The sequence below is a fragment of the Phoenix dactylifera genome, chromosome 8 (genome assembly GCF_051530095.1).
Source record: "Phoenix dactylifera cultivar Ajwa chromosome 8, Ajwa_hap1_PhDact_Kaust_v1.1, whole genome shotgun sequence".
Lineage (NCBI taxonomy): Eukaryota > Viridiplantae > Streptophyta > Magnoliopsida > Arecales > Arecaceae > Phoenix > Phoenix dactylifera.
In genome coordinates, this window is record NC_143197.1 from 16,536,300 (window position 1) to 16,564,031 (window position 27,732).

At 39.9% G+C, this 27,732-nt stretch overlaps 1 long non-coding RNA gene and 1 pseudogene across 1 annotated transcript; both read left to right on the forward strand.

The window, feature by feature from the left end:
* Positions 1-22,313: 22,313 nt before the first annotated feature.
* Positions 22,314-25,193, forward strand: LOC148702696 (uncharacterized; annotated as a pseudogene).
* Positions 25,194-26,477: 1,284 nt separating this feature from the next.
* LOC149752993 (uncharacterized) lies at positions 26,478-27,645 on the forward strand. The gene is made up of 3 exons (XR_016396080.1): positions 26,478-26,656; positions 26,750-27,183; positions 27,328-27,645. It is a non-coding gene; the product is annotated as an uncharacterized LOC149752993 (long non-coding RNA).
* The last annotated feature ends 87 nt before the right edge of the window (positions 27,646-27,732 follow it).

A 27,732-nucleotide genomic window follows, 5' to 3' on the forward strand; every position in this document is an offset into this window, starting at 1 on the left:
AAATATTAAATTATAGACTAATCAGCACTTATCACACCTTCAAACTTATGTTTTGCTAGTCCTCGAGCAAAATAAAACTAGAAAAGAAGAATTCTAACTCACTTTCGCAGGCATCGCGGTTACATTTACCATATGTAACAACAAGGCTTTAAATCCCTAGGTGGCCCTAGTGGACGAGTTTTGTCTCGTGAGGATTTCCGGCTCAGATACCAACAAATTGATGTCTCTACCCAAAGATTTTTTTTTTTAATATCTAATTTCAAATGCATAAGTGTCAAGAATTTGAAAAGCACACAAAGTTTTAATCACTAAGTCAACCCAAATCCTAGGTCAAAATGCAATTCAAGTTGAGGTCATTAAGTTTCCGTTAGGGAGTTGTATTTTGGCGGAAGAGCTGGATGCGGATGGCACGCGGTTGATGCGGCTGGAACGGATGGCGGATCTGGTCGCGGGATCGACGGGAGGAAGGTGGACGGTCGTGATGCACTGCGGGAGGAAGAAGATAAACAGTGCAGTGAGTCGGGTTTTCGTAACACTGTTCATTTGAATAGTGTTTTCACGGAACACTGTTCATATGAACAGTGTCATCTCGGAACACTGTTCATATAAACAGTGTTTTCAGCATTTCGGAAAAAACTCTTTTTCTTGCTCTTATTTTATCATGGAAATGGGCATATATGGATTTAAAACAAAGGTCTCCCCTATTTTGCTTAGTTTGGAAACATGATGCGGAGATGGAAATTTTTGAACCATTGGATCACTTGGGAAGCCATGGACGGTGGACAGTGCTTGGGTGCATGCATGTCAGTTGGGCATTGGGCTCGAACCCAGTGTTATTGAACTGAAACGTGTTGACTGGTATGCTCGAAAGGCAAGAACATGTGAATTATTTACTTCTTACCATATTTTAAAATATTTCAAAGATTGTTCTATTTTGTAGTAAAATATGTATTTATCAGTTTAAGAACATTGATAAGTGCTATGGAAAGATAGCTAAATTATAGATTATTAAGCACTTATCATACTCCAAACCTATATTTTGCTAGTCCTCGAAAAAAATAAAATTAGAAAAGAAAAAACTCTAACTCACTTTCGTAGGCATCGCGATTGCATTTACCATATACAACAAGGCTTTAAACCCCTAAGTTACCCCTAGTGGACGAGTTATAGTCTCGTGAGGGTTTCCAGTGAAGATACCCACAAACTTCAATCTTAAAATAGGTCATTTATTATTATTGTTATTATTATTATTATATTTTTTTATTTTTTATTAAATTTTTTTATTATTTTTATTATTATTTATTTATTTATTTATTTTTAGATCGATTAATCTATGAAGTGAAAATCAAATTCCAAATGCATACTAGCTAAGAATTTCAAAAACTCTCTTTTTTTTATTATTATTAAAATCTAATTTAAGATACATAAATGGTAAGAATTTCAAAGCACACACGGTTTTATTTACTAAGTCACCCCAAATCCTAGGTCAAAATGCAATTCAAGTTGAGGTCATTAAGTCTCCGTTAGGGAGTTGTAAGACTTATTTATACTGGAGTGCTCGGTGAAATCTGGACCGTACACAAGTTAAGAGTTCGGATCTCCAAAATATTGCTAATACTAGTAGTTTCCGAGGATTGGTCGAAAAGACCTGTTCACTGATTCAAAATCATCTTATCCGCAGGATTTCGAAAGTTGCGGATGTTTACTTTAGTACCTCACGGGCTTTATCTATAATATTCCAGTTTACTTGGATTTTTACAACGATGGCTTTCACACTATTGTCTTCTTTTTTTTTTAAATATCATAAATTGTGTACTTTTACTCTTGTGGTGATTTCTCTGTGTAACGAGCAATCAGTCGACAACTCTCACACCAGTTGGCATAAGGTGTCGGGCATCAAGACTCCCCTACGGACTTATGCTCAGAGTCTTCGTCACAAGCCCACTTGACCTTTGACAATAGGTAGCCCTTTTCGATGTTCCTGACTAAATCCATTTTTATTGATGATTTTTTTTTGGATTAGATAAGTATGATTCATCAAGATCCAAGGTTGCTACTATACTATCAACATAATGTCGAGCCTAGACCTTAGAAGGGTCGACCAGTGTGTAGTAAAATTTCAAAGTATTAATTAGCTTACAACTCCCTAAGAGAGACTTAATAAAAAGAACTTATATTTGTATTACTTCCGGCTAGTCATTGGGCTTTTTAGATTTTATATACCTATGTGTTTATCATTCTCGCATTCATGTATAGAAATTAGGTAAAAAATATATATATATTTTTTTAAAATTTATTATTATTATTATTATTATTTATTATTTTTTAATTTTTTTAATTTATAAAAATGAACACAATTTTTTAAAAGATAATTTTATTTTTTTATTTTTTATTTTTTTCGATAAACCTGACATTATGAAGTGAAAACAAATGCAAGAGATGCAAACAAAACAAAAAATGATTAAAAATACTTAAAAATACCTCCAAACCTAAACCTAACATTGTTCTCAATGTTAAAGAAATCTAAGAGAATTGGGTTGCCTCCCAACAAGCGCTAAGTTTATTGTCTTCAGCCAGACACAGTGAGGTAGTTTTTGCGTCTCCTTCTATGAGGTCATCTATCATAAAACACTCAACTTCCCTCGCGAGTTGGTCGGCCGCATTGAACACATTTAATTTTACCTTCATGTTCCCAAATGATATGTTCATTACCCCTGTTTTACAATTGATGCACGCATTGGCTGTTGCTAAAAGAGGGTGCCCAAGGATCACGGGAATTTGTTTCTTAGGATTAGGTTCGTGTTCCATATCAAGGATGATGAAATCTACTGGAAAATAGAATTTGTCTACCTTGACAAGAACATCTTCAATTATCCCACGTGGTGTTTTTACAGATCGATCAGCCAATTGAAGGGATACTGAGGTTGGTTTTAACTCACCTAACCCAAGCTTCTCATAAACTGAATAAGGTAAAAGGTTGACACTTGCCCCTAGATCTAAGAGTGCTCGATCAATGAAATTATTTCCTAAGACACAGGAGATGGTGGGAGCACCAGGATCTTTGAATTTTGGAGGGGTGTTGTGTTGGAGAATAGAACTCACTTGCTCAGTTAGGAAGACCTTTCTAGGCACATGTGTTTTAGATTTTCGCTTTTGGGTACAAAGGTCTTTGAGAAATTTGGCATAGGAGAAAACTTGTCTAATAGCATCAAGAAGCAGAAGGTTGATTTTCACTTGTTTGAAAACCTCCATCATTTCCTCTAGTGAAGTTCCCTTTCTGTCAAAGGGAGAGGGTGAATTAAGAGCTTCAGGAAATGGGGCCTCTGGGATGTGAGTTTTGGTAGAAGGTGGACTAGCTGAAGAAGAAGAAGATTTTAGATTTTTATTTGACACATGTCTATCCTCTTCTTCACCTTCCTTATTGTTATCTTCCCCAATCTTATTGTCTACTACACGTCCACTCCTTAGGGTAGTTAAAGCATTGGCTTGTTCATGATGAATTGCATTTAATTGATTTTCTTGAGCCATGTATTGTCCCCTAGGACTACTTAGTGGTTGGCTTGGAAGCTTTCCTTCCTCTCGCTTGTTCAGTGCATTAGCTAGTTGCCCCATTTGGGATTCTAGCTTGGCGATTGATTGCGTGTGAGAGTGCACCAATTGTGTAATGGTTTCCAAACCTTGAAGGGCGTTCAACACTTTCTCCTCAAAAGCTGTGTTTCTTTGGGGTGGAGGAGGAGTGTGTTGAAATTGAGTCGAGGGACGGTAGGGATGAATATTTTGTGGGGTTTGAAAATTTTGGAAGTAGGGTTGGGCAGTATTCGAAGCTTGCTGCTTCCAAGAAAAGTTTGGATGATTCCGCCATCCCGGATTATATGTATTGAAAAATGGGTCATTACCCGGTCTGGGCTATGTTTGAGCAGCATTAATGTGTTCTTGCACGAGTTCGGAGAATTGGGGCACTGAGGGGCACTCATGAATAGGGTGGGATGGGCTAGAACAGATAGTACACACTTGTGCTTGAGAAGAGTTAATGAAATGCCCACCTATCATCAGTTGGTCAATCTTATGGGACAATGCATCTACCTTGCTAGACAGGTCCATAGAATGACTTATTTCACAAATGGTCCCTTTTCTTTGAGAACTCGGGGGTGCTTGACGAAAACAAGAAGCATGGTGGAGGAAGTTTTCATTAAGATTTTCAAATAATTGCCATGCTTCATGCTCATTTTGAAGCATAAAAGTCCCACCACATGCAGCATCGATCATCTGACGGTTTCCTTCAGTCAATCCGTCATAGAAACATTGCACTAACTGCCATTTAGGTATTTGATGATGTGGGCATTTACGGATTAGGTTCCGAAATCTCTTCCAAGTTTCATGAAATTCTTCTTCCTCAGTTTGGAAGAAGCTTGTGATGGCACGTCTAAACTGGTTTGTTCTTCCTATGGAAAAGTATTTTTTAAGGAATTCTTGTTGCATTTGATCCCAGGAACGAATCGAATTGGCTTCTAAAGAATTCAGCCATTGCTTGGCTTTATCTTTAAGGGAGAAGGGAAATAATCTAAGTTTCAGAGCATCATCAGTGAAGTTCTGAATCTTGACAGTGGTGCAAATCTCAAGAAATTCATCTAAGTATTTATAAGGGTCTTCGTTGGTGAGCCCATAAAAAGATGGGAGCATTTGGATCACACTAGACTTTATTTCGTATTGTACAGCTGCTACCTCAGGTAATCGAATGCAAGATGGGAAAGTGTAAATGGTGGGAGTAAAGTACTCCCTCAGGAGTTTGGGTTATTCTTCAGCCATCTCAGGAGGTGGGGATGATTCTAATGTTCTGATCTCAGCTCGAATATTCCTAAGGGTTCGTTCTATTTTAGGATCAAAAGGTAATAGGTCACGTACTCTAGAACGACTCCCTTGCATACACTAGTACTTGATCAATCAAGCATGCAATAAAAGAACAACACATCAAATCCTTGTATTCGCCCTAAAATCACTAGACAGCTCCTAACTGGTTTGAAGAGGGCACCTAAGCCTCCAATCCGGTCTAATGAACTGAGTTAATCAGGTAAGCTCCCAGGTAAGTGGAGGGGTCACGATGCGTTCGCAAAGGTCTTACTTAAAACCCACTTACCTCGAACAGATGAACTGTCTTCCTTATAGGGACAAAGCTTGCCTAGACATCAACTAAGCCACAAAGCGAAATTGGTGCAACTTTCGGTGATCTTCGTCCTATTGAGCTCGAATGTCCCTAGGAGCCAACGTCTAATTGATTTTAATTAAAGTGACACTATATGAGATTGAGTTCACCTAAGTTGGGCAAGAGTCCGGTGATGAAATCCGGCTCTTATCTTGTTGGGGTGATTGCCCTTACTAAGTACAGATTAATTGGTGAATGTGTATCAGGCATGCATTCACAATTTTGTTGAAATTAAAATTAAACAATCACCACAAAATTTCAAGCTAATAATTAATTTAAATAAGAAAGGTTTAGAGGTTACCAAAGGAAATTTTCCCAGCAATTTAAATTTTTTTAGGCAAACCTTTACAGCATTTCTTTTCCAACAGTTCTCTTTCTGACCATCCCAGATTTTTTTCTCAATTTCTGATAAAATAATATAAAAAGAAAATTTAAAATTTAGTAGGAGAGAAAAAGGAGATAAGAAAAGTAACAACAATAGAAAATATTTTTATTATATATATATATATATATTTGAAAGTTTTTTTTAATTAATTATATTTTTTTTAATGATAGAAAAAATAACTATGCTAGCAGTACCCGGCAACGATGCCAAAAATTTATCGGTTCTTTCAATTTTAAAAATAAACCACGCAATAGCACGTATCCTATAGGATAGTGATTACGGGTGTCGTTCCACAGGGATTGAAGAATAAGTTATTTTTCTTTTAAAAATAAATCAAGAAGAAGGATTTGCTAACTTGATTTAACTAAATTAAACTATGAGTGTGAATTGGAATTTATCAGAGTAAATAGATCTAGGGTTTGGAATCCACCACATAGCTTGCATCAAGGACCGTGTTCTTAATTTTTGTCTTTTGGAGAGGCATGCAATTTGGCTACAAGCATTTTAAATAAAATCATAAAGAGTGTTAGGAAAATCCATCTTCGGTGTAGCATGAAGTGTCTACATAGTATGTTAATCTAGGATGCAGCACACTTTATCTTCCTAGGCATGGATCATCTTAGACTACTTTAGCAAACATGAATAGTAACTAGCATACTCAAAGTTTAAATATCATAAGAAAATATTTCATTGAAAATAAGAATTTAAACAAGCTCCAAAATAATAAAAAAGTAAGAACTACAATTGCCCTGATACATTGCTAGGGCTTCATCCAGCCCTAGACTAGACGTTTAGCCGAGCATGGCTTCCGGACAACCTCCCATCTTCAAATGAAATTGATCACCTCCCATTATTCCCAAAATATCCAAAACTATTCTCTTTCCCCCTCCTTTCTCTCTTTTTTTATTTCTTTTTCTCTTCTTCCCTCTCGGCTTTCTTCTTCTTTTCACCGAAACAGGGGGTCTCCCCTATTTTCTCCCCCAGCTCCCCCTCAGCCGATGGCCACCTTATATAGCCACTCTCACCCGGTGATGGATCCCCTGGGAGTATGCTGGTGAGGATGCAAATCCGGGATGCTCATTCGATGGGAGCTGGCTACGGGATTAATGTGGAGCGAAAGAAGAAGGATTCGCCGATTCCATGGGATCGCGGACGGTTGGAATGGCTCAAATCCGGCAGAGGGGGACGGCTAGATGCTTGATTTCATGGGATGCTGGAAGCGTTGATCATGGAGGAGATTTGGTTGCGGGATTGCTGGGCGGATTGCTCCGGTCGACTTCTGTCTTTGGACCGTGGAAGGAATGGATGCGGATCGCCGGACTCCTGATGCAGAAGGATGGCTAACTCCAAGAGCGGCTGGGACGCGATGCTGAGAGGAGCGAAAGAAGAAGGTGGCTGGATCCATGGCTCCGGACGCTTCGTGGAAGGCTGGGACGTGCTGATCGGAGGACGTGATTCGCGGCTGCTGGGAGGTGGAACGGGCTGATGGCGGAAGAGCTGGATGCGGATGGCACGCGGTTGATGCGGCTGGAACGAATGGCGGATCTGGTCGCGGGATCGACGGGAGGAAGGTGGACGGCCGTGATGCACTGCGGGAGGAAGAAGATAAATAGTGCAGTGAGTCGGGTTTTCGTAACACTGTTCATTTGAACAGTGTTTTCACGGAACACTGTTCATATGAACAGTGTCATCTCGGAACACTATTCATATGAACAGTGTTTTCAATATTTCGGAAAAAACTCTTTTTCTTGCTCTTATTTTATCATGGAAATGGGCATACATGAATTTAAAACAAAGGTCTCCCCTATTTTGCTTAGTTTGGAAACATGATGCGGAGATGGAAATTTTTGAACCGTTGGATCACTTGGGGAGCCATGGACGGTGGACGGTGCTTGGGTGGATGCATGTTAGTTGGGCATTGGGCTCGAACCCCGTGTTATTGAACTGAAACGTGTTAGCTGGTACGCTCGGAAGGCGAGAACATGTAAATTATTTACTTCTTACCATATTTTAAATTTATTTCAAAGATTGTTCTATTTTGTAGTAAAATATATATTTATCAGTTTAAGAACATTGGTAAGTGCTATGGAAAGATAACTAAATTATATATTATTAAGCACTTATCAACCTTTTTCTTGGAACTTCCTTGCTTGGCGTTTTCTCGGTCTTCTGCTTCTTCTCAGGCTTCTTCTTCTTCTAGGTAGACTCTCTCTTGGAAGTAAAAACCAACTCAACAGCGAGAACGATGCCCCTTGAACTCTTCAAGGTCCCTAAGGTAGTTACCAATTTATTTAACAATTCTGTTTTTGGTGCATACAATCTTGCTCATATGGTAGTCTACTATAAACTGTTCATATGAATCTGGAAGGGATTGTGGGATTAAATCCATTTGCAATTTCTTTGTGCATGGTCATGCCGAGCTTCTCAAGCTTCTCTAAGTCCTATATCATGGTCAAACCATGATCCTGGATAGACTGCCAATCACGCATCTTGGCCTTGAAGAGCCTCTTGGACACTTCAAACCATGCTGCACGACTCTGATCACCATACAACTCTTGCAGGTGATTTAATATGTCCCTGGCAGTCTTCATGTTCTCATGCTGGCATTGTAATTCATTGGACATAGATGCCATTATGCAGCACCTAACTTTATTGTCATTGTTCGTCCACTTAGCATGCGTCTTACGCTGATCAGTAATCGGACGGATTCGTAACATGGGGATTCCATGGTCTAGCACATATCCGAATTTCTGACAATTCAAAACTATTTTGAAATTTGCTGAGCCAGTCTTTATAATTGGGTTTGGTCAAACGGTTGTTCTATAGGATATGAGTTAAAAGTCTAGAAGCTCACTTTATAATCCTCAAAGAGTAAAGATTCTAGTTAGAATTTTGTACTTGAACTCTATTTGTTTTAGGGCCTTTTAAAACAAACACCTTCCACTATTTTCTCGAATCTCTTACACTCCTCTGGTAGAGAAACGAAAACCTGCGACTCTAGGTTTCAAGTGGGATGCTACAGTCCCACCAATTTACATGCCACCTCACCTAACAGTTATTAGCGACACATAAAAGGATGAGTGTACAACTCTTGTACAATGCTTCTCAAGCAAATTGCAGTGTTATCCGGTCTCTGAGTCATGAAAGCCTCACCTAACAGTTATTGGCTCCATTCTTTAGTTAAGTCGAACCCACCGTATAACCGCAGAAGTAAAACCGTCATTGGGTCCCTCACCTAACAGTTATTGGGCCCAACCCCATCTTTATCCCTACAACATCTCATGTCTATAGAGAGGTCCGGTCCCCTGATGCAACTTGCCCACTGTATCCAGCCGAGACAAATCAACGCCGGAAAGTATTGGATTGCCCCACAGCGGTGCGACGTTCGCGGCGGAATCCGCATGCTGGGCCCGGTGCATCGCATACGCCGGAACAGGATCGGGTAGATTTCAAAATTTTTCTGAATCAGAACGATTCAGAACCCTTTTGAATTAAGATGGGGACTAAACTAAGATCTAATAATTAATTATGCATCGTTAAACTACCAGAAAATTAGAAATATAAAAGTTCAAATGAAGATCTCATCTTCACCTTTGTGCGGGTAGAAGAACACCGCAACTGATGATCGTGGTTTGGTTCCTTGTAGCCGCACAAACGTCCGGCCTCTACAAGTATCCACACGAGGTTGCTGAAGATCAGAGATGGGGCTTCACCGGGGTGCTAGCTCCTTGTAAAAGCCTCTCTTAGATGTCGAAGAAGAAGAAAGAAGAAATCACAAGGATCCCACCTTGTGCAGCCTTCAAAAGGAAGAAGAAAACCCTTCACTGTTTTGATTCTTTTCTCTTCCTTTTTGCTAATTTAAAAATCCCCAAAAACATAGCCTTGCTGCCCCACGCCTGGGAGAAGAGCTCTAATTTTTCTTGGGGCGTGGGGCTCCCTTTTTATAGGGTTCAAAACCCTATGCGCCAGCAAACCTATTCCTAATAGGTTTCCTGGTGCCTTTCTTTATTGGCGGGCCCCTTGATTCTGGAAAGAATCAAGGGGCTCCGGCTCAGAGTAAAGAAGGAGAGGGGGCCACGCCCCTCCTTGCCCTCTTGGCTGCCCCCTCTTGCCAATTTTGACTCTTCAAAATAAGGCATCAAGAGAGAGGCTCTATTCAGGGAAAAAGGCTGAATTAGGCAGGGTTTTTAGGGACTCGATCTAGCCAACTCTTGACTAGGATTTGAGTCAAATTTCTTTGGATCAGACCCAACATAATTTGACTCAATTAATTAGCAATAATAGACTTAATTATAATCTAATTATAATTATTTAATTCTTCCATTTAACTCACTAACTCTTAGTGGGTTATTTCGAACATCAATCTTATTGACAATTGACATTGTGATTCTAAATCACAATTCGACGATCCTAATAATCAGAACCTCTAATGTGTGTGACCTCATAGGTTCTAATCTGACTGGTAATGAGACATATTGAGATCTCCATCTCAATATCACTGAAACACCTTTCAGTGGACTGAAACACTTTCAGTTCTACTCGTCAGGGTTTACCGATCATCAGGTAAATTCCCGTGAGTCCCAACATCCACAAGTGACACCTAGCAGTATGTAGTGGCAACCCAGTAGAATAGAATAATGAACCTCTAGGTGCAGTTATCGTATGATACAGTCCTACTATCGTGGATCCCTACAGGATGGAGGTCATGGACAACTCGTCAAACCCCATCGTCTGTCATATGTCAAGATTTATTCGACTTAAGTTCGAGAGTGGAAAACTCTTTCTCCACTATGCATACTGCCCCGGCCGAGGTCTTACGAACTCAGTCTTATAAATCACATAGGTTCTCTCCTTACCTATCAAGGTCGATAGATTCCATATAGGTGCATACCCTACTCCTACAGTGAACCTACTGCAGCCAATCTACACTGCATGGACCGATATGTCTAGAGACCATGTATTCGTGCAGTCAAACTACAATAACCTCACTGTGAGTAGCCGAAGCACCACAGATCAAAGGACCAGTCACACTACTGCAACATCAAGCAAGTCACTGACGAGTGGATAGACATCCAAGTAACTTCTTGTCTTGGTCACACTCAGTACCCTTGTTCTCTAACAAGCACTTGCACAATTGCTCCAGTGTCCCTACACTGTGGACTCAAGACTCGTCCATCAAAGAAAGCAATATGTGCACTAATCTCAGCGGATCAATCACCGTCCTCGTGATGATCCATCGATCAGGAGCAATTCAGGAATTAATCACCAATGATACATGCCTCAAATTCTCAACTCTTGAGAATATGTGTCATCATCTTATTAATTCTTTGGACGATTCATGGACACATAAGAACATGAATGAAAAGAATGCCCAACTTAATAGGTCAAGTACAAATTTATGTTCCAGAATAAAATAATGCGTCAGCCAAATTGGCTTCTAGGGCATACTTCTAACAATCTCCCACTTGAACTAAAGCCAATCAGCCATAAACCTTAGTCCCATCTTCTCAAGGTGGGCTTCAGTCTTTTGCTGACTCAGCTGCTTAGTGAACGGATCCGCCACGTTGTCCGCGGAGTCTACTCTTTGATCCTCTACTTATTTCTTTTCGAGGTACTCATTTATTAAGTTAAACCGCCGCTCTATGTGCTTCGGTTTCTGGTGAGACCTTTGGCTCCTTAGCTAGTGCTATGGTGCCTTTGTTATTGCAGAAGAGTGCTATGGCATCTGATGACATTACACCTAATTCTGCAATGAACTTTTAAACCAAAAGGTTTCCACTGCACCCTTAGAGACGGCTTAACATTCACCTTCTAAGGTAGAATCTACAATGGTCGGTTATTTGGAACTCTTCCAATTTACTGAACCACCATTGCACATATTCTAATGTAGAATTTCTATCATCAATATGTGTGCATCCTTCTACCTTCAACTGTTATCTTCTCCCAAAGACCAAAAACATGTCCTTAGTCTTCTCAAGTACTTAAGACTGTTCTTCATAGCTATCTAGTGCTTCTTGTCTGGATTTGACTGATATATGCTTGTGACACTCACAACATGTACTATATCATATCACGTACATAGCATGGTATACATGAGGCTCCCTATAGCCGAAGCATAAGGTATCTTGCTCATCCGCTGAATCTCTTCAGATGTGTTGGGGCACATCTTCTTGGAGAGATTTATCCCATGCCTAAGGGGTAATAATCCCCTTTTAGAGGTTTCCATGCCGAACCTCTTCAGCACTCCCTCTATGTAATATTCTGTGACAGAACAAGCATCCTTTTAGATCTATCACTATAAACCTTAATTCCCAAAATATAGGATGCTTTTCCAAAGTCTTTTATAGAGAAATCCTTAGACAACCATACCTTGACCTAAGTTAGCATGGGAACACCATTTTCAATTGGAAGAATATTATCCATGTATAATACGAGGAATACAATAGCCCTTCCACTAACCCTTCTTATAAACACATGGTTCCTCTTCGTTCTTGATGAAATCAAATGATTTGATTATATCGTTGAAACGAGTATTCCAACTCCGAGATTCTTGCTTTAGTCCATAGAAGGACCTTTGCAGTTTGCAGACCTTGTGATCACCATCACAATATCTCATAATCATATTATGCTGCAATATTAAGCAATATTCAAATGGACTTCAGCATGGCTACAGGTGAAAAAGTATCCCGATATTCAGTGCCTTCGCACTGACTATAATCTTTCGTCATTAGCCTTGCCTTCTGGTCTCTATCTAGCCATCCGAACTTAATTTTCTCTTGTAGATCCATTTACACCCAATAGGTACTATACCTTCTGGTGGATCTACCAAGGGCCAGACTTGGTTGGAATGCATGGAGTCCTTCTCTGACTTCATCGCTTCTAGCCATCTCTCAGAATCGATGTCCAACATCGCCTCGTTGTAGGTATTGGGATCCTTACCTTGATCCCCATCTCCCATGAGGAACACTTCCTCTACGAGGTGGAGGAGGTACTACGTGTACTGGCTTAATAGGTTCTATAGGCACAATGGCTCGTTGCTCTTTAGAGACTTTCTCTTCAAGCTCAATTTTCCTCCCACTGTCTCTGTCAAGGATAAACTATTTTCCATGAAGATAGCATCTAGGCTCACAAACACTTTGTGATCCTTTGGGACGAAAAGTCGTATCCTAATGACTCTTTAGGATATCCTATAAAACGAGCATTAATTGTCCTATCCTCTAACTTATCCGCCTGTTGTTGCTTGAGTTGAGCTAGACATCCCTAAATCTTGAGATTACCAAGACTCGGCTTCTTACCATGTCATATCTCATATGGTGTGGTAGGAATGGACTTTAGAGGAAATTCTATTCAATAAGTAAATAGCTGAAAATAGAGTATCTATCTAAAGAAACAAGGATAAATCAGTGAAGCTCATCATGGACCGGACCATATCCAATAGAGTCCGATTCATTCTTTCTGACACTCCGTTGAGCTGAGGTGTACCAGAAGGAGTCCATTATGAAACTATACCATTCTCCTTGAGATAATCACAGAACTCTTCACTAAGGTATTCACTTTCTCGATCTGATCGAAGAACCTTAATGAGTTTTTTTGTTTATTTTTCTACTTCATATCTCAACTCTTTGAACCTTTCAAAAATTCCAGATTTGTGTATCATACACATATCCATACCGTGAGTAATCATCGGTAAATGAAGTAAAAAATTACAACCCCTCGCCTGTACATCGAATGGGCCACACACATCAGTGTGTACTAGGGTAAGTATTTCCGTGGACCTCCCTGTATCCTACAAAGGATAATTTGGCCATCTTTCCTCGAAGGCAGAATTTACAAATCGAATATGACTCGAAAGTCAATGAGCCCAAAAGCTCATGTTTCTCCAATTTGTTTATTCTGTCTTCTCCTATATGGCCAAGCTTGAGGTGCCACAAATACTTTAAATTTATCTCATTTCTGGATCTATTAGATCCTATGGTATTCACTGTTTTCTCAGATACATTCATAGATACATCCATATGTATGTGATAGAGACTGTCAATCATAAAACCACGTTGAACCAATTTATTTCTCAAATAAATGGAACAGTAGTCTTATAAAAATCTTTCTGTGCTAAACAAGATACAGAAATTAAATTTCTGCTAGCAATAGGTAACAGTCCCTAAGTATCCTGAGCATTTCTGACATACCTTCTGCAGGTCTGTCACCCTTCATGTTCTTTATGCTTCCTATGTATGTAGGACAGTTCCTCTTCCAATAGCCATCCATTATGCAATGGAAACACTTTTTCTTGCAATTGGCCTTTTTCTTGGAACTTCCTTACTTGGCTTCTTGTCCTTTTTCTGCTTCTTTGCAGGCTTCTTTTTCTTCCAGATAGACTCTCTCTTGGAAGTAGAAACCAACTCGACAGCGAGAATGATGCCCCTTGAACTCTTCAAGGTCCCTAAGGTAGTTACCAATTTATTTAATAATTCTGTTTTGGTGCATACAATCTTGTTCATATGGTAGTCTACTATAAACTGTTCATATGAATCTAGAAGGGATTGTAGGATCAGATCTATTTGCAATTCCTTATACATGGTCATACCGAGCTTCTCAAGCTCCTCTAGGTCTTTGATCATAGTCAAACAGTGATTGTGGACAGACTGCCCCTCATGCATCTTTGCCTTGAAGAGCCTCTTGGACACTTCAAAACATGCTGCGCGACTCTAATCACCATACAACTCTTGCATGTGATTTAATATGTCCCTGGCAGTCTCATGTTCTCATGCTGGCATTGTAATTCATTGGACATACATGCCATTGTGCAGCACGTAACTTTATTGTCATTGTTCGTCCACTTAACATGCGTCTTACGCTAATCAGTGATCGGACAGATTGGTAACACGGGGATTCCATGGCCTAGCACATACCCTAATTTCTCATAATTCAAAATTGTTTTGAAATTTGCTGAGCCAGTCTTTATAATTGGGCTTGGTCAAACGGTTGTTCTATAGGATATGAGTTAAAAATCTAGAAGCTGACTTTATAATCCTCAGAGAGTAAAGATTCTTGTTAGAATTTTGTACTTGATCCTAATTTGTTCTAGGATCTTTTAGAACAAATGTACCTCCCACTATTTTCTCGAATTCCTCACACTCTCCTGGTAGAAAAACGGAAAACCTACACGACTAGGGTTTCTAGTGGGTACTGCGGTCCCACCGATTTACATGCCACCTCACCTAACAGTTATTGGTGACACATAAATGGATGAGTGTACAACTCTTGTACAATGCTTCTCAAGCATGTTGCAGTGCTACTTGGTCTCTAAGTCATGAAGACCTCACCTAACAGTTATTGGTCCCATTCCTTAGTTAAGTCAGACCCACCGTATAACCGTAGAAATAAAGTCGTCATTGGGTCCTCACCTAACAGTTATTGATGCCCAACCCCACCCTTACCCCTACAACATCTCATATCTATAGAGAGGTCCAGCCCCCCGATGCAACTTGCCCACTGTGTCCAGCCGAGACAAGTCAACACCAGAAAGACCTTAGCAGCTCTACTACGGTGGAAGACCTATAGACTTAATATTGGTTAATCATGTCTTAGTGTTTGCAACTTGAGCTCTTCATAAGAGGTAATCGAACAATTGGCCAGGTAAGCAGGTGGGAGGCTCCCCTTACTCAGAGAGTAAGGTCCTAATTAAGTAACCACCTTTCATGCTTTCCTAGACACCAATTAGATCAATTAATCTAATATGACTCGCTCATGTTAGTTCACTCTTGACTTGATTGAGGAGGTTTTAGTTTAGGTCTCATTTGAATTGGTCTAATAGTTTTCATCATATGTAAACCTATCTACCCCATTCACATTCGCATCACATGCAAATAGCACAGCACAGGTAGTTTATAATTGTAGCAATAAATAAAAGCTGAATTTTAAATAGGTGATGATCATGCATTCTAATTAGGTCATATTACAAGCACATACACGTCAATCGATCAACTGGTCTTCAACTCTTGAATTGGTCCTGAGTCTTCTTAATTCGATCCCTGATCAACTCTTGATCCAATCGCCATCAACCGCTCAGATCGTTGTTCATCTCATGTACTGTCTTCGACTGATCGTTGACGTACATTACATTACAGAAATACAACCAGATATATAAATAAATTACATCCCTTTTAGGAGGCTCGCAGGCCCCTCAAAACATTAAATAAGATGCATGCAAGCATCTGAAAAATTACATGACATTACAGATCACATCGCAGGTCTTTACATTTGATACCAAAAGGGTTTGAATCCTATGATCATCATCACATGCATCTTATGCATGATTTTATCTAATCTGATTTTAATTTTATTATGCAACCATCTGAGATCCAGATCATGCAATACCTTAATTTTAAACATCATAATCACATCATAATTTTAAAACTAACATCGCATGATCGATCTAACAAAATCAGGATGCTGAAAATTCCAGCATCACGAAATTTCAGCACGCAGAATTTTTCAGCATGTATAATAATTAAAAAATCAGAACTAATTCATAATCAATTAACTATTATCTTAATTGGATCCCCAAAACCTTGGTTCTGATACCACTGTTGGATTGCCCCACAGCGGCGCGACGTTCGCAGCGGAATCCGCATGCTGGGCCCGGTGCATCGCATACGCCGGAACACGATCGGGTAGATTTCATAATTTTTCTGAATCAGAACGATTCAGAACCCTTTTGAATTAAGATGGGGACTAAACTAAGATCTAATAATTAATTATGAATTATTAAACTACCAAATAATTAGAAATATAAAAGTTCAAATGAAGATCTCATCTTCACCTTTGTGCGGGTAGAAGAACACCGCAACCGATGATCATGGTTTGGTTCCTTGTAGCCGCACAAACGTCCGGCCTCTACAAGTATCCACACGAGGTTGCTGAAGATCAGAGATGGGGCTTCACCGGGGTGCTAGCTCCTTGTAAAAGCCTCTCTTGGATGTCGAAGAAGAAGGAAGAAGAAATCACAAGGATCCCACCTTGTGCAGCCTTCAAAAGGAAGAAGAAAATCCTTCACTGTTTTGATTCTTTTCTCTCCCTTTTTGCTGATTTAAAAATCCCCAAAAACATAGCCTTGCTGCCCCACGCCTGGGAGAAGAGCTCTAATTTTTCTTGGGGCGTGGGGCTCCCTTTTTATAGGGTTCAAAACTCTATGCGCCAGGAAACCTATTCCTAATAGGTTTCCTGGTGCCTTTCTTTATTGGCGGGCCCCTTGGAAAGAATCAAGGGGCTCCGGCTCACAGCAAAGAAGGAGAGGGGGCCACGCCCCTCCTTGCCCTCTTGGCTGCCACCTCTTGCCAATTTTGACTCTTCAAAATAAGGCATCAAGAGAGAGGCTCTATTCAGGGAAAAAGGCTGAATTAGGCAGGGTTTTTAGGGACTCGATCTAGCCAACTCTTGACTAGGATTTGAGTCAAATTTCTTTGGATCAGACCCAACATAATTTGACTCAATTAATCAGCAATAATAGACTTAATTATAATCTAATTATAATTATTTAATTCTTCCATTTAACTCACTAACTCTTAGTGGGTTATTTCGAACATCAATCTTATTGATAATTGACATTGTGATTTTAAATCACAATTCGACAATCCTAATAATCAGAACCTCTAATGTGTGTGACCTCATAGGTTCTAATCTGACTAGTAATGAGACATATTGAGATCTCCATCTCAATATCACTGAAACACCTTTCAGTGGACTGAAACACTTTCAGTTCTACTCATCAGGGTTTACCGATCATCAGGTAAATTCCCGTGAGTCCCAACATCCACAAGTGACACCTAGCAGTATGTAGTGGCAACCCAGTAGAATAGAATAATGAACCTCTAGGTGCAGTTATCGTATGATACAGTCCTACTATCGTGGATCCCTACAGGACGGAGGTCATGGACAACTCGTCAAACCCCATCGTCTGTCATATGTCAAGATTTATTCGACTTAAGTTCGAGAGTGGAAAACTCTTTCTCCACTATGCATACTGCCCCGGCCGAGGTCTCACGAACTCAGTCTTATAAATCACATAGGATCTCCCCTTATCTATCAAGGTCGATAGATTCCATATAGGTGCATACCCTACTCCTACAGTGAACCTACTGCAGCCAATTTACACTGCATGGACCGATATGTCTAGAGACCATGTATTCGTGCAGTCAAACTACAATAACCTCACTGTGAGTAGCCGAAGCACCACAGGTCAAAGGACCAGTCACACTACTGCAACATCAAGCAAGTCACTGACGAGTGGATAGACATCCAAGTGACTTCTTGTCTTGATCATGCTCAGTACCCTTGTTCTCTAACAAGCACTTGAACAATTGCTCCAGTGTCCCTACACTGTGGACTCAAGACTCGTCCATCAAAGAAAGCAATATGTGCACTAATCTCAGCAGATCAATCACCGTCCTCGTGATGATCCATCGATCAGGAGTAATTCAGGAATTAATCACCAATGACACATGCCTCAAATTCTCAACTCTTGAGAATATGTGTCATCATCTTATTAATTCCTTGGACGATTCATGGACACATAAGAACATGAATGAAAAGAATGCCCAACTTAATAGGTCAAGTACAAATTTATTTTCCAGAATAAAATAATGCGTCAGCCAAATTGGCTTCTAGGGCATACTTCTAACAGAAAGACCTTAGCAGCTCTACTACGGTGGAAGACCACTAGACTTAATATTTTCGAGGAGATTTAATTTAGGTCTCTTTCATTTAATTATCTACATGTTATGTAAATAATTATCTACCCGTTATGCATAGACATAAACATAAATAATAAGGCATAATCATAAAATAACTAGTGATGATCATGGATCCAGGATGGGGTCATAGTACAAGCACATGCACGTCAATTGGTTAGATCGTCTTCAACTTTTGACTCGATCTTGAGCACCCTTAGTCCAATTGCGATCAACTCCTTGATCCATCTCAAATAATCCTTGATCTCGATCCACGCAAATCGTGCTTGTAGAGGCATGCACCGATCAACCATTGACGTGCAAACACATCACAGATTACATCCCAGATAACTTTAAAATTAAATAAAATTAAATAATAATTACAACCTTTTTTATGAGACACGCAGATCTCTAATACATCAATATAAGATGCACGCAGGCATCTGAAAATCTGATTTACATGCCATCACATAACATCACAGAACATCGCAGAACATTTCGGCACATGTAAAGGGTCCATCCATGATCATCACCATACGCATCTCATGCATTAAATATAATTTACATATCTGAATATTTAATTGATTATGTCATCTTATGAGTTGCTGATCATGCAAGATATGATTCTAAATATTTGTAATCTCATTAACAAATCAATAAAATCATTAATCTAATCGCATAGAAAATCAGCATGCAGAAAAATCAGCAAGCTGAAAATTCTGCATGCAGAAAAATTCAGCAAGCATAATTTTTAAATTTTCAGATCTATTATGCCTTAATCTTCTAATCCTAATCTTAATCTACGCAACCATGGCTCTGATACCACTGTTGGGATCCGATGCAAGCCGCAGAAAAATTCTGAACGCAGCGGAAGGGCATGCGCGAGATCCTGTTCGTCGCATGAACGTATTTCAAAACCGATGTTCGTAGATGGATTAGGATCAAAACTTTTACATAAGATTAGGAAGATCAGATCTTCACCTTTTGCGAGTAGATATTCACCGCAATCTGATGATCGTGGTATTTGTTGGAAGGTTCGCTTGAAGCCGCACATGCGTCTAACCTCTACGGGTATCCACACGAGGCAGAGGACCAATCCAAACTCTCTAATCTCCCCAGGATGCTAGCTCCCCTGCAGAGATACATTTTGATGGCTGAAATTCTCTCTTGATTTATCAACTCTTTGATAGATCTCAAGAGGAAGAAGAAGGACTTGAAAGGGAGGAAGAAGATCCCATCTTGCTGCCTCCTTTTCTTTTATTCTTGTGGATGGAAGAAGGGTGAAGAGAGAAAGCCACACACCACCCTTTTTTTTTTTTTGATGCTCACGGCTGAAACCCCAAGAGGAAGGAGGCTTTCCCATGGCACAAAAACCAAGAGGGGAGGAGGCACTCTCACGGCACAAAAAAAAAAAAACCAGAGAGGGGGAGGCAATCTCACGGCACAAAGGGAGGAGAGAAGAGGGATCTCACGGCATGGAATTCCCTTCTTCTTTTTTTTTTTCTTTGCGGGGTCCGCCCATTATTCCCTTTTTTTTTTTTGTCTTTGTTTGCGGCTGTATATCTCATGGGAGAGGGGGGCTGCCGTATCCTATTATTTAGATGAGAGGAGGGGGCCACATGCTCTCCTTTTCTTCTTTTTTTTTTTTTTGAACCCTAGGCATGAGCTTCTACAAATTAGGAGCTCACGTCTATCTTTTGGCAACAGGTACGCCCCTCCCTCTAATCCTCTCATGTCCCACGCCCAAGCCTCATCTCATGAGGTGCGTGGGCCCCACTTTCAACCCCTTTTAATCCCCTCATAATTGAGGTCTAATCTAATTGGATCTTAATCAATTTATGAATCAATTAGGACTTATCCATATGAGTTCTAATCCAATTATGACCCAATTGAATCTTGATTCAATTAAACTCTTCAATCCTAATCCAATTAGGAGTCATCTTAATTTATTAGATCAAAATTAATTAGGACTTTAGGAATCCTAATCCTATTAGGACTTATTTAATTTTAGTCCTAATCCAATTAGGACTCTAGGTATCCTACTCTAAGTAGGACTCTAATTAAATTTGAAGTCCTAATCTAATCAGGACTCTAGGAGTCACTACAAGAAAATACACTTTCAGTGACCACTTTCGGCGACTAAATGAATAGTGGTCGCTGCAAATAAGGTTATTTGCGACCAATATTTTTGTTAGTTACTGAATGATTGTCCTACACCGACTAAATGCATATTTGGTCGCGGAAAATCAAAACCAAGTTGGCGGGGTGGAGGTAAAACGTTTGGCGACTAAAGTTTGGTCGCTGAAAATAAGGCTATCTGCGACCAACATTCTTGTTAGTTATGGAATAATTATCCTATACCGACTAAATGCATATCTAGTCACAGAAAAGCAAAACCAAATTGGCGGGCTGGAGGTAACATTTTTGGCGACTACATTTTGGTCCCTAAAGGTTCCCCTCCAGCGACTAAAAAAAATTTAGTCGCGAAAAGTATGCATGTAGGTGAATTCTGTTTTAACTTTTTTTTTTTTTGGTACCCAAACAAACCCTAATTCCCTATTCCTCTATTCTGCTTTAACTTTTTTTTTTGGTAAATTTTGCTTTAACTCTGCCTTCGCCCATCGCCTTCACCCATCGCGTTCGCTCGTTCGCCCGTCGCCTCTCCGTTCGTCGGTTCGCCCGTCGCCTCTCCATTCGCCCGGCGTCGGCGTTTCAAGGTATGTACTCCTCCGTTATTTGATTTAGCAGAGGCCGGGAGGGAGAGGGAGAGGGAGAGGGAGAGGTGGGGGTCCTCCGTTGTTTGATTTAGCAGAGGCCGGGAGGGAGAGGGAGAGGGAGAGGGAGAGGTGGCGGTCCTCTGTTGTTTGATTTAGCAGAGGCCAGGAGGGAGAGGGAGAGGGAGAGGTGGGGGTCGTTGGGGGGCTTCTCGTCCTTCGCCGCCGCCGCAGCCACCGCAGAGGGCTTCTCCTCCTTCGCCGCCTCCTTCGCCGCCGCCGCAGCCACCATAGGGCTTTTCCTCCTTCGCTGCCACCGCAGCCATTGCAGCCACCGTGGCCACCGCAGGGCTTCTCATCCTTCGCCGCCGCCGCCGCCGCTTCGCCAGGTCCATTCCGATCAGGCCGGCAGGGAGAGAGAGCGAGGAGGCGAAGAGGATTTGGGGCGAGGGCCTTTTCTTGGGCCGGCAGGGAAAGAGAGCAAGGAGGGATTTGGGGACAATAGTTTTATTTTGGGTGGAGAGAAAGAGAGGGGAGGGATTTGGTTGGCTTTCATCCCTTCACTTTTTTGGTTTTGGTCTTGGTTTTCCTTCCCTCACGTTACTCCTGATCCAGATGGGCCATCGAGAAGAAAGTCAGGGGGATTAGAGATGGACTTCTTAGAGGGTGGAGATTCTTTTAATTGTTTGGGTTGGATGGCTGTCGTCTGTGATGTAGCTTGGGTATCGAAGGGGAGATGGGAGATGGGAGATGGTGGGATGGGATTTCTTTTAAACTAATTATTTTTCCATTCTTCTATTCAAGGATTATATTAAACTGAAGAGGCTTCTTGTCTATCTTTGTTAGATTCATGCATCTTTGTTGAAATAGTATACTTGACAGCTTTCTATTTTCATATCATTTTTTTAACTATTTTATACTTATTAAAATTTATTATTATTATAATAATAAAAAAAAGAAAAGGCCTCATTCACTGAATTTGTCTTAGGCCCCCAAATGTATTGGGCCGCCCCTGGTTTTCTGCTGCAAGTTTTTTTTGCAGGGTACAAAAATAAATCTATAAACTAATCAATCTAACTTGATGAAGTACTTTGTAGGTCAGTCAAAATGGACAAGAGTTGGATGACAATAAAAAATAGAATGAAGAGTAAAGAATATAGAGAAGGGGTGAAGTCCTTTATTGAATTTGTGGTGGCAAATTTAGGCTCAGCAAATGATATTTGGTGTCCTTGTGTCGAGTGCATGAATGACAAAAACAAAGCATTCAAGTTGTCAAGATTCATTTGATGTTGAAAGAAATCTCGCCTTCTTACAAGACTTGGGTGCAACATGGAGAATCTGTTCACGTGCATCAATCTTGTGTTTCAAATGATACTAACTGTGACAATGGTGGAGGTGTTGAGGATAGAATGGCTGGGGATGGCACCGATGATAGGGACGAATTGTCTAATATGCTGGAAGCTGTTTACATGGGCGCTTTCATGAATGACAATATTGATGAATTGCCTAATAACTTGGGGAGGGAGGATGCACAGAATTTTGATAAGTTGTTCGATGATGCTCAACGACCCGTTTATCCTGGTTGCAAAACTTTTACAGTATTATTATTCGTTATTAAGATGCTTCATATTAAGGTGTACAACCAGTGGAGCAATTTCTCTTTTGACATGAACATGAAGGTATACAAGGAAATTCTACCGGAGTGTGATAAGTCTGTTCCATGATCCTTTATGAAGTCAAGAAATTTTTACGAGATTTGGGTTTGGATATGTGCTAATTCATGTATGCAAATATGATTGTGCTCTTTTTTAGAAGGAGAATGCGAACCTGGAGAAATGCCCTATATGTGATAAACCTAGATATAAGCTGAATGATGGTAACGGTAAGAAAATCCCTCATAAAATTTTGCGGTACTTTCCCCTGACACCGAGATTGAAGCGTTTATTTTTGTCCCCGAAAATAGCTGTAGATATCAGATGGCACAAGGAGAAGCGAGTGGATGACGAAACATCAAGACATCCGGCTGATGGGGAGGAATGGAAGAACTTTGATCGGCAACATCTAGAGTTTTCCAAGGATCCGCGGAATGTGAGGTTTGGGCTAGCCACCGATGGTTTCAATCCTTTTGGAAATATGAGCACATCGTACAGTATGTGGCCCGTTATTGTGATGCCTTATAATCTTCCACCTTGGAAGTGTATGAAAGAGCAATTTTGTATGCTGTCATTGCTTATTCCCGGAAAAACGGCTCCCGGTAAAGAAATAGATGTTTACTTGAGGCCATTAATTGATGAGTTGAAAGAGCTTTGGAAGGATGGCGTGCAAACTTATGATGCCTCTAGTGGAAGTACATTTAGAGTGCGTGCTGCTCTCATGTGGACCATTAATGACTTTTCTGCATATAGTAACATGTCTGGATGGCCAACAAAAGGTTATTTGGCTTGTCCCATTTGTAACGAAGATGCTTCATTAGAACGTTTGAGGAGTAAGATTGGCTATATCGGTGCAAGGCGTTTCTTGCCTGAGAACCACATATGGCGAAAGAGCAAGCTCTTTAATGGTAAAAGTGAGGACAGGTCAAGGCCACGAGAGTTCACGGGAGAAGAGATCTTGGAGCAAATTAATTCAGGGACATACAAGCCGTTGGGCAAGCATCCAAGCATTAATAAGAAAAAAAAAGGGGCAAAGATGATGACACGATTTGGGCCAAGAAAAGTATTTTGTTTGATCTTCCTTATTGGAAAACACTCAAGCTGCGCCACAACTTGGATGTCATGCACATAGAAAAGAACATTGCAGAAAATATTGTTGGGACATTACTGGGCGTTGATGGGAAATGCAAGGATACAGAAAAAGCACGCATGGATTTGGCAGATATGGGTATACGGAAGGAGTTACACCTAAAAAAGCGGACGAACTGATCTTATGAGAAGCCTCCAGCATTGTACACATTGTCCCTGCAAGAGAGACAAGGGTTTTGTGATTTTTTAAAATCGATTAAGTTTCCAGATGGCTATGCGGCAAACATCTCTAGCTGTGTAAGTACTTAAGGTGGTAAATTATCGGGTCTGAAAAGTCATGACTATCATATTCTTTTGCAACGCCTTCTTCCAGTTGGAATGCGTGGGTACCTCAACAAAGAACTTAATACTGCATTATTTCAGTTAGGCAATTTCTTTGAGCAATTGTGCTCCAAGGCATTAAAAATAGCTGATTTGAAAAAATTAGAGGACCAAATTGTTCTTATTCTTTGCAAGCTTGAGAAGATTTTCTCTCCTGCCTTCTTTGATGTCATGGTTCATCTAGCTATTCACTTGCCTCGCGAGGTTATTCTTGGAGGGCCAGTGCAATATCGATGGATGTATCCAATTGAAAGGTAATTGTTTGCAACCGTATAATAGGAATAGTAATCATGTATATTATTGTATATGTAAGAATTTTTCAATTAGCATTGAGCTATAATTTATCGTAGGTTACTCGGAGTTCTAAAAGGATTTGTTGCCAACCGAGCTCACCCAGAAGGTTCTATCACTGAGGCTTATATTTCTAAAGAGAGTACAACATTTTGCTCAATGTACCTCGATGGAATCGAAACAGTGTTTAACAGAGAAGAAAGGAATGATGACAGTGGTGATCATGGCACGGGGTTAGCAGTCTTCACTCAAAGTGCCCGACCATTTGGGTTAATCCGAAGGGGACCTGATGTGTCGATCAATGAACTCGAGATGGCTGAATGGTTTGTCTTATACAATAGTTCAGAAGTGGATCAATATCGAGAGTATGTTTTTTTAACTTGCTTATTAAGGTTCAGCTATTATATATTTAGTTGTTTTAGACTTATATGTTACTTATACGTTACGGAATGTTGAATAGGGAACACAAGAACTACATACAAGGTGAGAGTGAAGTTGACATCACAAACAGACAACGTAAAGAATTTTTCAAGTGGTTCAAAGATCGCGTAAGCAAAATTAATTAACATGTAGGCACCTTGAGTTATCCTTGTATTTGAAAGTGAAGTAACATATTATGTCACTTTTTTGTTATAGATGACTCAACTTCGAAACCAGCGATCACCGGAAGCTACTGATGAATTATGGTCATTGGCCAACGGTCCTCGTCCGATAGTCAACATATATTCAGGGTGCTTTTCTAATGGTGTCCGATTCCATACCATCGAACGTGACAACCGCCGTAAAAGCCAGAATAGTGGATTAGTTGTTGAAGTAGACCACGAAGGGCAACCGATTGACTTCTACGGTTACTTGTGCAAAGTTTGGGAATTAACATATATGTTCGGACAACGAGTCGTCTTGTTCCAATGCGAATGGTTCAACACTGGAAGTAAAAAAACTTTCTGCATTGATGCGCATTGCACTAGCATTGATACAAGAAGTTGGTGCTACAAAGATGATTCTTTTGTACTACCGAGTCAAGTGCAGCAAGTATTCTATATTAATGACACTACAAAGAGACGTGGCAATTGGAAAGTTGTCCAAAGATTCAAGCATCAAGGTATATGGGATGTGCCACAAATGAGTGATTTAGAACCCAATGATGTTGAAGAAACCATTGTTCTCAATCATGTGTTCCAACAAGATGAAACCAATGACGTTGAACCAATTTCCATTGAAGAACCAACCACAATGGATTTGCGCAGATATGATATTGATGCTGAAATTATTCAAGAGGAGGTCATTTTGCAGTGCCGTGGGCGAGATCAAGCCGGGGGGAGTGTCGATGAAGTAATGGAGGAGCCTAGCGATGAAGAAGAAGACATTGATAGTGACAGTGATACATATCTAGATTTAGAGCCATGATATATTTCTCTAATGATCTATCTAGCGACGTGGCGGCATGTAGACGAGGCTACTCAATCTGCTATCATACAATCTGTCCTTGTAATTATTTATTGCACAATATTTTTTTAGGTACTTGTAATAGTTGCATTGATCATACTACATAATGATTTTACTTATGTTTTTAGGACAAGTTTAAAATCTCGGATGATTATCATGGCAATCTAGTAGCTCAGCAAGTTGTCTACAATATTACTACAATATTCACAGAAATTGGAGGCATAATATGAAATTGCATTACAAGCATCTTAAGAACGTCTTACATGTGGATCCTTATAGTCATCCATACGAACATGTGACTCAAGAGGATTGGTGCCACTTAATTGACGATGTGTGAAAAAGCAAAGAACACAAGGTAACTTACATATTTAGTGCTTCAGAGTTTATAAGTAAAATATTTGATCATAATGTTTTCTTTAGATTTTTAATTTGTATTTTTTTGAAGATGAGATCAAAAGCTGGCAAAAAGAATAGGAAAAAGCTTGAGTATAATCATTGTTCAGGATCTCGGTCATTTGTTGCAACAATGACTATACAGGTAATATGTTTTATTCTAGTTTGCTGCAAGTATATTTTTGAAATCATTTTATGCAAGTAGATCTGTCAGTTATTTTAGTTTTCTTATTATGTAGTGGCTATATGCTAATCTAAATTACACTTTGCAGCCGGAGTTTAATAGTTCTGAAAATCTTGAATTTTCAGAATTCTATAAGAAAACGCATACCAAGAAGAACAAAGAGTGGATTGATCCTATTTGCGCCGTGAAACATGTAGGTATTTAAAATCTCAATAATCATTTAAATCAGTTTCTACTTTTGCAAGGTTATATACATTTAATTCTGTTGTTACCTTTGCATTGACAGTCAAAGATGTTAAGCTTGCGAGAAGAATCTTCCCAGTCCGGTGTGCAATTAACATCAGAGGAGATGTCTAGGCAGACACTTGGAAAAAGGAAGAGATACATTCTTGGATTTGGGGATGGGCCGAAGCCCTCTTCATCTTCTTCCACACCTAGTCGTGTGTCACAAGACCATGTTGGAGAGTTGCAGAAACTTAAAGCTGAGATGGAGGAGATGAAGTTGGAGCGTGAGATAGAGCATGAGGAGCTGCGGAGGCAATTGGAGCAAGAGAGGAGAGAGCGTTCGGAGGAAAAGAAAGAGCGAGAGGAAGAACAGAAGCAAATTGCACATCTTACAAGTTTGGTGACAGAGTTCTTAAAGGGAAAGACTCAAATGCACAAGTCATCTATCCATCATGATGGGGCCATGTATTCAACTGGTTGTACAAATACTCGTTGGTATGTATTCTCATTTATATTACGTAGGTTATTTAGAGATTTGGACCAAATTAAACGAAATGTCATTGTGAACTTATACTTGAATTTTAGTTTATTATTATTCACATGTGGTTATTGATTGTGTATTCTTTTTTGCTTTCTCAGATACATGGTGGAGTTATGAGCATGTAAAATCTAGTTTCTGGTATATGGATAGCTTTTGTTCGGATGATCATGGTGGAGTTGTCTACAAGCAGAATCTAGTTTTTGGTATAAGAATATTTTTGTCTACATGATGGTTGTTTGGATGAATAGCAACATCAGATATTTTGGAATTTTTACTTTACATTTTGATGTGTTTGGTGATGATTATCACCTTAACATATGGTATGGATGAAACATTTTGATGTATGGTTAATAGGTATGCTTGACTTTAGACTTATAGATGATGATATTTATAATGAATAATTATGGATTCTCCAACATTGTGTATACTTCTATTTGGATGAGCAAATGTATTGTGCAATATGGATATTGGATAGGCTGTGTTGTTTGTACAGGATTTGGAAT